Consider the following 10,899-nt stretch of genomic DNA (forward strand, 5'->3'; position numbering starts at 1 on the left):
GTGTGTGTGTGTGTGTGTGTGTGTGTGTGCGTGTGTGTGTGTTTTAAACTTGTTACATGAATTTATTATAGCATAAGCTGTTACAAGCAAAAAATATTGTTAAAGAAAATACACGATGTCACGAAATGAGCCGGGGTTGATCTCAAGGAACTCCGTTTAATACCAGACTTCTGCCCTAGTACAGGCCACCGGACCTCTCTCTCTCTCCAGCCTGGGCCCCGACTGACTCACCTCAGCACCCACGCTCTGCCTTATGGGCTTACTGAAAACTATCCTATGTACTCCATCACACACGACAACTGTGACTTGATCTATAACGTGTTCTATTAAATCTTGAATGTAGGTGAGGAAACCATTGATGAGGCCTCAATGACTCACACCAAAGGAAAAACTGTCGACACTGAAGAGACCCAGCTTTTGGACCTGGTAAAGAAGTTGAGTCTTGAGTCGAAAGAACCGGAGCCCATTGGTGAGTAGAAGAATTTACTTGTTTGATAATTTGTTTTGTATATTGTTATTAGTTTGTGGGCTTGTTTTTGTAACTAATGTAATTGATTTGATTACATTTGGCTGATTGTTACATTAGGTTGAGATTAACACATTAACCTTCAGAGTAGGCAACCGTGGAAGATATTAATAATTGAGGTAAATTTGACTGTAGTAGGATGAGCTACACTTTTCCGTACTATGTGCCTTGCGAGTAGGGAACCATTCATAAGTAGGACTTATAAAATGTTTGCATTAAGAACGCAAAATAGTAGTTAAGTCACTATTGAAGAAAGTTTTAGCATAATACTGACCAGATCGTTTTATTGCTATCGGGTTTCCGAACTAGACTTTGACAAAAACGTCTGAACCAGATCCAGATCAAAACGACCCACAAAATTCAACAAGACTAAAGAATAAAAGAAACACTTAATAATGTTGAAAAAAAGATACACTTAATGTTTAAAAGTCAAAACAATCATTTTTTGTACACGTTCTCCCTTTTCAATTTGCTGTAGACAAACACACTTTTAGCAGTATTGTCACTGAAATGTCACTAACATTGACAAAGCTATTTGTTGTACAGAATAAGGGGGTCTAAAAATTTAATTGACAAAAAGATTATTCCCTGTAAAACTAAATAAGTGCCTAGAAGTATTGAGAAATGTAGTCTCTGTGACTTTGCAATCAGAGACAGGAATTAACGAATATTTGCATCCTCCGTAAACACAGATGGGAATGTGAATGGAGAAGGAGACACAGGTGTTGACCCGAAGTACGAGTTGGCGGAAACTCGAGATCAAGATCCAACTTTAAATGGTGAGACTGTCCTTTACCGTGACATGTCATCCTTATTACATCTTACAGTAGCGATATTCATTATATGTCGGTTATGATGTTTTATTGAGGTACTTACCTTCCACGCAGAATCTTGCAGCTTGATTCTGTACCCTTTCCAGTACTAGTTTATCTTATAGTTGTTTTAAAAGCGTTAACAAATTACCCTTACAGATATATCTATTATCTATCCTTTGTGATGCGTTTTTCCGTACATCAGATATTACGTAACGTGGCAATTTACCCAAAAAATACAAATTTTATCATCTACAGAAGACGGCAGTGAACAGAACTACTTGTTAACACCTGAATGGTCAGGGATCATTGTCCATCAAAACAGTTTTCCTTTTATCTTACCTAAAGGCATCTCTGTGTAATCTACCTTTTCTAAGGGAATAAATGTTACGTTAAACTTTTAAAGATGATCTTTTTTTCCTTAAACAAACGCCATATCCATGTTCTACCACACGCAGGGGCGGAGGAAGAAGGAGGTACTGATGTAGAGCAGAACTACGACGTGGCAGAACCTGGAGAAAAATATTCTGCTTTAAAAGGTAACGACTATCATTTTCCCATACAAACAATCTTATTAGCTACTTACATTACAAATATCTAAAGGCGGTAAATGACTAATGGCTATAACCGATGTTTTAATTTTATTTTATTGTACCTTCACCAAGCTTTATTTTCATTACATTAGATTTAACTTGACGCGATTCAAGAAAACACGTATTTTACAAACATTACGTAACTTGATATCTAACTAGTAGTACTATTTCATGTTCCATCGTATGTAGATGTCGGTGGTGAACAGGCCATAGATGTATGGCAGAACTACGGAATGACAGGACCTGGACATCAGGATCCAACTTCAAAAGGTAACGACTATGCTTTTAACTAAGGATGTACGATTACAGCTCAAGAATATTATTTGTTTTCCTTTATTTTACCCTAACACGACTATGTATTGTCTGACTATATATTTTCAAAGGTTGGTTCCTAGAACAAACACCCTCTTTTAGGGGTGGTATGCCTACTTTAGGGGTGGTACAATTACTTTAGGAGTGGTATGCTTTGTTTTCAAGTGGTACGTTAAGGGTTGTATGCTTTGCTTTCAAGTGGTACGTTAAGGGTAGTATGCTTTGCTTTCAAGTGGTACGTTAAGGGTTGTATGCTTTGCTTTCAAGTGGTACGTTAAGGGTAGTATGCTTTGCTTTCAAGTGGTACATAACCATGTTTGATATGGGGGGGCAGGCTTACGTTAGGGGTACGATGCTTTGGTTGATAGGGGGCACACGGACACGGACTTCCATGTGTGACATGCTAGTTGTTTCTATTCAAGGTACCTTTTTTTTAAACGATTTTTGACACGGAATTTGCTAGGTATGATAAAGGCCCCTACGTAAGGCCCCTGTCGTGCATTCAAAACGCCATTTTGAAGCCAGCATAGAAGATCTATTTACGTCAATTTAAGGAACCTTTTTTGAAAATATTTTTGGCACAAAAATGATGCCATACATTCATTACGGGACAAAAATCATAGTATTACTTTCAATAATGATGTAGGAACCCAGACCAGGGCTGGAAGCTCTACTGACGGCCACATAGAGAACAAAAAGGCAGTTCCTGCATTTCTGGCAGCAGCAGCGAAAGAAATAGGAGGAAAAGTCGTCAGCAAGCTTGGCGACAGGATCGCGGACGGTGTAGTGGAGAACCACCAGGAGAAGGTGGTGAGCGGTCTGCAGGACTACCTGGGGAAACAGATGGACAAGTTCGACGATGAGTACAAAGAACTGCTGAAGGACACCAGTGGGCTGGCAGCGGGTTTGAACCGGCCGGTAGAGGAGGTGGGTAAAGCTCTTGTCACACATTCAGAACAAAGTTCGGTCCGCGAACACAAGTCGATCAAGGCTGGCTGAAGTTCGGGAGCAGTCTGACCAGATTTAGGACGTGCTTACCACTATAAAGGAATTCAACTTTGAGTGCAAACCAACATATTAAAGAACAGTTCTGTACAAATAGGATGGAATGATAATTCATTTGTCATATAAACTTTTTTAAAAAGGACTGGTGTACATTACGGTAAAACACATACTGTCAGGAAACATATACTATATTCTTTATAAAACATATGACGTTTAATAGGCGGACATCCAGCTTGTTCCTAGACCAGGAGCCACGATGGGTAACATGTATGCACCACCTGGCTGGGAGATCCGACATAAGTACAAGTACAAGGAAGACAGGTTTGTTTACAAATGTTTTTCACAATCCTACTCCCTTTCATTGTCTTAATTGCCATATTGCGGCAATCAAATGCATGAAGGAATGAATGATGACCTTCAATGAACATTTAGCCACACTTAGCTAAGCACAAGTCACAACAGAACAAGGTGAACACATACAGTTAACAGAAACAACATGCATTTTCCCCAACAGATAGTGTGTAAACTCCAGATATCAACAACGGTGGTTCAAACATATTTTGCTAAATGGATTTTATAGAAATTGTATTGAGAGATCATTACCTGCAAAAACATGATATTATAAAAGTCAATAAAGCACATGACACCAGTTTATTAAAATCAGATGAGGACTCATCAAGATCAAGTTTGCTCATATCACAAAATGCGAGTTTTCTGTTTCTTAAAGAGATGACGATAAGAGCAGCTCCGGCGGACAGGCATCAGCCTACACCTACCCAGCCGGACTAGGACCAGTTCTGACGAACGGCTGCTTCGGGACAGGCTATAAGAATGGAGACCCCTGCTATAAGGCCAAGATACCAAGGACAGGCTGTCCGGTACGTGCTGTGTCTGCTCCTCTGTTTATCTGTCGATTTTGTGATCCATTTATCTGTGCAATCTATCTCAATCTGCCTCTGTATTATGATTCATGTACATTGAACGATGGGCATTAATTATCACATGTGCTACGGCAATAAAAGAACCGTCTGCCTACTTTGCGATATTGATTTCCTCCACCATGTTTAGAAAGATTTCCAATCTCTGGCCATTTAGCGTTTTTTTATTATGGCTTCAGCACTATGTGGTGAAGTCATGTTGTTATTGTTTTTTCTCATTATTGCTTCACCACTATATATGTGCGAAAAACAAAATCACCTGACATTCAGCATTAGGGTAGCGTTGGCACCAAGTGTTTAGACAATAGTGTTCACTATTCACATTCAGCCCTTTACTACTTTTATTTACATTACTTTCAGTAAAAACAGACATTGTAGCTTGCAAAGCCAAATCCCCAACTGACACTGTGACAGAACACTGGTTCTGTGTTTCTGGGTTCTTACCATACAGGCTTGTTAAATTGTTTTTTTTTTGCCATTTTCCAACAAAATCTGTAAATTTTGGGTCCTGGAGACTATGTTTTACACTCAAATCATTTGAAATTTGGTATGGGTATGCTTTAAATATCTACCAATAACAATTCATGATAATTTTTGGCAATAACTCTCCCTTAAACATGTATCATTTGGGACTTTTGAATGTTTTTAGGACACATTTATAATATAGTTGGGATATCCATGAGTCATCAGTCTGGCATGCACAGCAAGAACCAATAGGCATGCAGCATTCCTCTATTCTTCTTGCTGATTGGCTGTTGGGGTTAATTGGGTAAACTCCATGAACAGCAGCATATCATATTGAAAGTAGGTACTATATTGAAGTGTTTTGTCAAACTTTCCTGCCCAAGCATTGGAGTGCAGGACATAAGCGCTTGTTTATGTTAAAAATCAACAGTTTGCATTATGCAAATAAAAATACTAATCAATATATCAGTAATCAGTAGGGGATTAGCTGTCCAACTGTTGTATTCGTAGTTGAATTGTCACATTTCATACTATGGTTATATTGATGTAAAACATTGTTTCCCTTGTATTGTCCTTCTTTTAATGCCATGTCGTAAAATGTGGTGAAGCCATGCTGAATTTGCCCCAAAGCAAATGTCTGCCTTTCTAGTTTAGAGCTGTTTTGCATGTTTATTGGAAACGAAAGTTGTTAAAACCTTTCCAATCTTCAGAATCTGATTGACGGAGCAACCTACCTGGGCGTTGGCTTCGACGGAAGAGGCGTGTACTCGGCTGAGTCTAGGAAGAGAAGTGTCATCCAGAGATCATGCAAAAACTTGCAAACGTAAGAACTACATAAGTACGTATTTTCATAGAAAATTAGGTTAAGTATAACTTTTATAAGTAAGTGCTAAAAGGAATCTGTAAGTTAGTTATAGCCAGACGAACCCGATTATTCTGACACCACCTAATAACCTACATTTAATTACCAATTCTATTATTTTATTTGATCATTTAGGTACAGCTAAAGATAAAATTCTGAAGTCAAATGTACAACGTGTGTGTTTGTGTTCGTGTGTTTGTATGTATGTGTGTGTGTGTGTGTGTGTGTGTGTGCAGAATACAGATAATTGAAAATAATGTGCAAATACTAGAACTCATTTTTAGGAATATTATTATACATCTAAATTAACTTTGCTTTTATTGGAAATCTCCATATAGCAAACAATATACTAGTAACTTCTTTTGTCTTTGAACAGATACGGTAAAAACGAAGTGCCAGACTCCATGACAGTGCAAGGCATATACGACACAGATGTAGAGTCCTACACCTTCAGCTCAACTGAAGAATACAGGCAATACCTTGCGGAGAAATCGGCCGTGACGTCTGCCAAGGCCATGTTCCAGGAAGAGATCAACAAGGCTTCTGGACACGGAGCAGGGGGTGGAGCGTTTGGACTTGGTTGGTCAGCAGGAAGAGGAAGATCCAGTCAGAGGGGCACATCCAGCCAATCATCAGGCTCCAGTGCCAGCTCCTCTGCCAGCGCTCGGCTGAGTGAGAAGCAGACACAAACATTCATGGCCATGCTGGAGATAAACATATTCAGGTGATAAATGATGCTGCCTCTTTCACCGGTCAAAAATTCCCTGGTGTTAAATTGCTAAATATGTTTTTTTTCTTTCTCTTGTACAAAATAATAGTACCAAATACCAACTAGAGTTACAAGATTTCACACCTTCGTCAAATGATGTTTACCTTTATGACTAAGAAATTATAGATTAATCCCCCAAATTGTGTAAATATAATCCACAATTGAATAAATTATATATGTAAATCATATCCAACAACAAAAGACAAACAACAAAGAATGCCATTATTGCATTTCCTCATTAATTATGCAAATGAGCTCCTTATTTGAATAAATTTTTGTCTAATGATGTTCACTTTCAGTCAACTTTCATATTTCAAGTATGACATTCAAGGCAGTTACCACAATGGAATTAATAACATTTTGTCAATGATTATGCAAATCAAGTCTCCATTTGCATATTCGATACCTCCTGGTGTTTGTCTTGTTCTTAACTTCATATGTCGCAAGCTTGAATCATTGAAAGCAGCTTAGATTTAGTTAATTTGCTCATTTACTATGCAAATTACATCTATATTTGCATAATGGTAATATTATTATTATGTCAAGCATCATTTAAGTTACCTACTTATAGAAATCACGACGATCAACGGTTCTTGAGTTATCCGCCTTTAAACATTTTTCAACGAACGCCCCTGCAGTTCTAGAACGAGCAGCTAGGGGGCTCAAACTAATGTCACCTCAACCCCATGTAAATCGTGACCCTAGCATGTCTAGATCACAAGATATTAAAACCGGAAGTTATGCTGCAGTAACATGACAAGCCGCCAGGTGCCCGATCAAAACCTACCAAATATCAAGACAATCCATCAAAGCCTTCATGAGTTATCTTCTTGGCGAAGGTGATGAGGAATTTTTGCTCATTAGCTTCCCAAGGTAATGAGGAATTTTAGCTTTGAAAATTGAATGACATGCTAATATCTTGTGTTCCGTTATCCCTAGGTATGAGATCTTCATGGACGACGTGACGCCTGAACAGTTAAACGTGGGCTTCCTACGAGATTTTATTTCCCTGCCTGAATCCTACTTCTCTCCTGGTGCAGAACTTATTTTCCGTAAGTAGAAAAGATATTCAGTTAAGCTATATCAAATCCATTTAGTTCATTAACTAAGGCAAATACATTTAACGCAACCACAATTTTAATGTTATTGTAAAATTGTTTATGACTTGTTGATCAATATGGCAATGTACATTATTGATGATGAAACCACTACAAAATGTCTTTTTCTAAAACACGTTTATTGTTAGCTGTTGTCTGTAGCAAGAACGGTAATATTACTTCCATTTCAGAAAACTTCTACCTCCGCTGGGGAACACACTACATCAAGTCAGCCAAATTTGGAGGCCAGCTGAAGATTATAAAAACAAAACAAGCCACAAAGGACCTGTCGATGTCTGAATTCGCGACTAGAGCCGAGGCTGACTGGAAGATGACTCTAAGCACCTTCTCAGCGCAGGCGTCACAGACCAAGTCCAGTAGCTGGTGGCACGAGCACGAGTCGAAGACTGAATCACAACAGTCTTCTGGACAGGCAGCTTCTGGTTCTGCATCACAAGCCAACAGACAAGAAGAGAAGCAAGCGTAAGTCTGTTTATTTAAAAGGAAATCCTATATATAGATACCGGGCTTTTTGGCTTGGTGGGACGGGGGGAGGGGGCTCAGTCACCCCCTCCCCTCAGAATTTTTTAACAGTATGTCGTATGACCACCAAATGTTTAAAGGATGGTGTATTAGTTAAAATTTATCATAACAACAATGTTTATGTCATGACGTCATTAATGTGATTTTATGGGCCAAAACAGTCTATATAGGTTATACAACATAACTTAACCAAAAACTATTGATGACAGAATATAAGGGTGTACTTAGTATTATGTTGCCCATAGCAACACCGGTGAGGTCATAAAATGACGTCATGCATATTTAAGCTATTCGCAATTTTTGATCATCAATCTTGAATTTAAAAAATATTTTTTTCAGGATAAAGCCTTATTCGACCCCCCCCCCCTCAGAACTCGCAAACAGTATGTCGTATGTCCACCAAATTTTTAGAGGGTAGTGTACAAGTAGAAATTTATCATATCTACAATTTTGTCGTTATGATGTCATATGACGTCATTATGACGTCATTAATGTGATTTTACTGGCCAAAACCGTCTAGATAGGTTATTCCCTGAAAACTAAATGGTATACAACATAACTTAACCGAAAGTATTTATGACAAAATATTACGGTGTACTGTCTTATGTTGCCCATAGCAACACCGGTGACGTCATAAAACGACGTCATGCATATTTAAGCTATTCGCCATCTTGGATCCTCATCATCAATCTTGAATTTTTAAAAATAGTTTTTTTTTTTCAAGATAGAGCCTAAAATACATTGTAAACATACTAAAGACATGGAGGTAGCTCGATGGAGGTAATTAGTACAGACCTGCGGCTGATTTTTGTACCTCCATGGAGGTAGCTCCATGGAGGTAATTAGTGCAGACCTGCGGCAAATTTTTTAAATTTTCAATTTTTTTTAGAATTTTTAAATTTCAAAATCATCGAAATTTTCAAAATTTTCAAACTTTTCAAAATGTTCAAATTTTTTTAAATTTTTTGAAATGGAGCTACCTCCATGGAGCTACCTCCATGGAGGCGATTAGTGCAGATCTGAGGCTGAATTTGTGTACCTCCATGGAGCTAGCTCCACGCACTATGAATACAGTTACATGGTTCACGTCATCTTCAAGAAAAATACATATACGTGGTTCACGTCACCTTTGAAAAAATTCCTCCTTAGAAATAAAAGGATAAATCACACTACAGAATATATACATGGTCTATTTGCATTTGCAAATCTTGGATGGGATAGAGTGTTTTGGTTTGACGGCTTCGCGCATTGTGAATGATACACTCACAGTGCAGCCCTTCTGGCGTCTCTGACCATATTTACTGGCTCCATGGAGCTAGCTCTACGCACTATGAAAACATATACATGGGTCACGTCACCTTCAAGAAAATACCGCACTCCAGAATAGCTTGGCTTAAATCGGTTTATATGCATAAATTTGTAAATCTTGGCTGTATGTGAACGATACACTCAGTGCAGCTCTTCCGACTTCTCGTTTTAGGCGCATTGATTGACTGTACTATACTGAAGTGTTTTAAAGATGACGCGAACCATGTGTTTGCATTCATGCTGCGTGCGGGCGCCCAAACTTGTCATCTTCAAGAAAAAGACACCACACCACGCACTATGAATGCATATACATGGTTCACGCCCCATTTAAGAACAAAAAGTTACAGCTCTATGGATGACATCTAAAGAGCGAGAAACAGTATTTTGTTGCTCCTTGTAATATGAAAGCCTAGTAGAGAGAATTGGTCCGGTGATCCTTTTGCATTGATCGACCGACGATATCCTATACTAAAATGTTTTTAATGATACGTGAACCATGTGTTTGTATTCATACCGCTGTGTACATGTGTTCATGTGTTTTGGGACTGCCCAAACCCTGGCCAAAACATGTCTCGATCAGTGGCGTTTGGGTCTAATACATTCCATTGTAGAGGGGGGTTACGATGTTGTTTTTTTTCTTTTCTGGCAGACACACAGGAAGCTGTCTGAATCTGATCACCTGTTTTACTTTTGCAAAGTTTAATGCTACAACACTGAAACACTAAATAAAGAAGAGTCTTACCGGAAACTCACGTTGCCAACACTGGAAAACTCAACAGCAGGGTTTTTCGCTTCGATATCCTATGATCTGTTATCTGATCTCATAGATCAAGGCCTAAATGCCTAGATATATATAAAACACCGCCATTGTTCGCAGGCTACTGGATTAAGGAATGCATGAAATCACACATCTGTGCGAATCGTCAAAGGTGACAAGTTTGGGCGCCACCGCGCAGCATGAATGCAAACACATGGTTCGCGTCACTTTCAAAACACTTCAGTATAGTACAGTCAATCAATGCGCCGAAAACGAGAAGTCGGAAGAGCTGCACTGAGTGTATCATTCACATATAGTGAGTGGGGCCGTAAATCCAAACCCTATCATCCAAGATTTACAAATGCATATAAACCCGAGTGCAGTATTTTCTGGAAGGTGACGTGACCCATGTGTATGTTTTCATAGTGCGTAGAGCTCCATGGAGCCAGTAAATATAGTCGGAGAAGCCAGGTGTATCATTCACAGTGCGCGAGGCCGTCAAACCAAAACACTCTATCCCATCCAAGATTGCAAATGAAAATATACCATGTATATATTCTGGACCGTGATTTTTCCTTTTATTTCTAAGGAGCAATTTTTTAAATGTGCCGTGAACCGCGTATATGTATTTTTCTTGAAGATGACGTGAACCATGTAACTGTATTCATAGTACGTGGAGCTAGCTTTATGGAGGTACAGAAATTCAGCCTCAGATCTGCACTAATTTAAATTGGCTCCATGGAGCTAGCTCCATGGAGGTACAGAAATTCAGCCCCAGATCTGCACTAATCGCCTCCACGGAGGTAGCTCCATGGAGGTGAGCTAGAAAAAATTAAAGATTTCAAAAGTTACAGGAATTTCAAAAATTAAGGAAATTTCAAAAATTAATGGAATTTCAAAAATTTAAAAAAA

At 38.7% G+C, this 10,899-nt stretch overlaps 1 pseudogene; it reads left to right on the forward strand.

Annotated features, from left to right (window-relative positions):
- The first annotated feature begins 2,909 nt into the window (after nucleotides 1-2,909).
- The window catches only part of LOC109470352, a 22,877-nt pseudogene continuing 14,887 nt past the window's right edge, over nucleotides 2,910-10,899 (forward strand).

The sequence above is a fragment of the Branchiostoma belcheri genome, unplaced genomic scaffold (genome assembly GCF_001625305.1).
Source record: "Branchiostoma belcheri isolate BF01 breed outbred unplaced genomic scaffold, Haploidv18h27 scaffold220, whole genome shotgun sequence".
Taxonomy (NCBI): domain Eukaryota; kingdom Metazoa; phylum Chordata; class Leptocardii; order Amphioxiformes; family Branchiostomatidae; genus Branchiostoma; species Branchiostoma belcheri.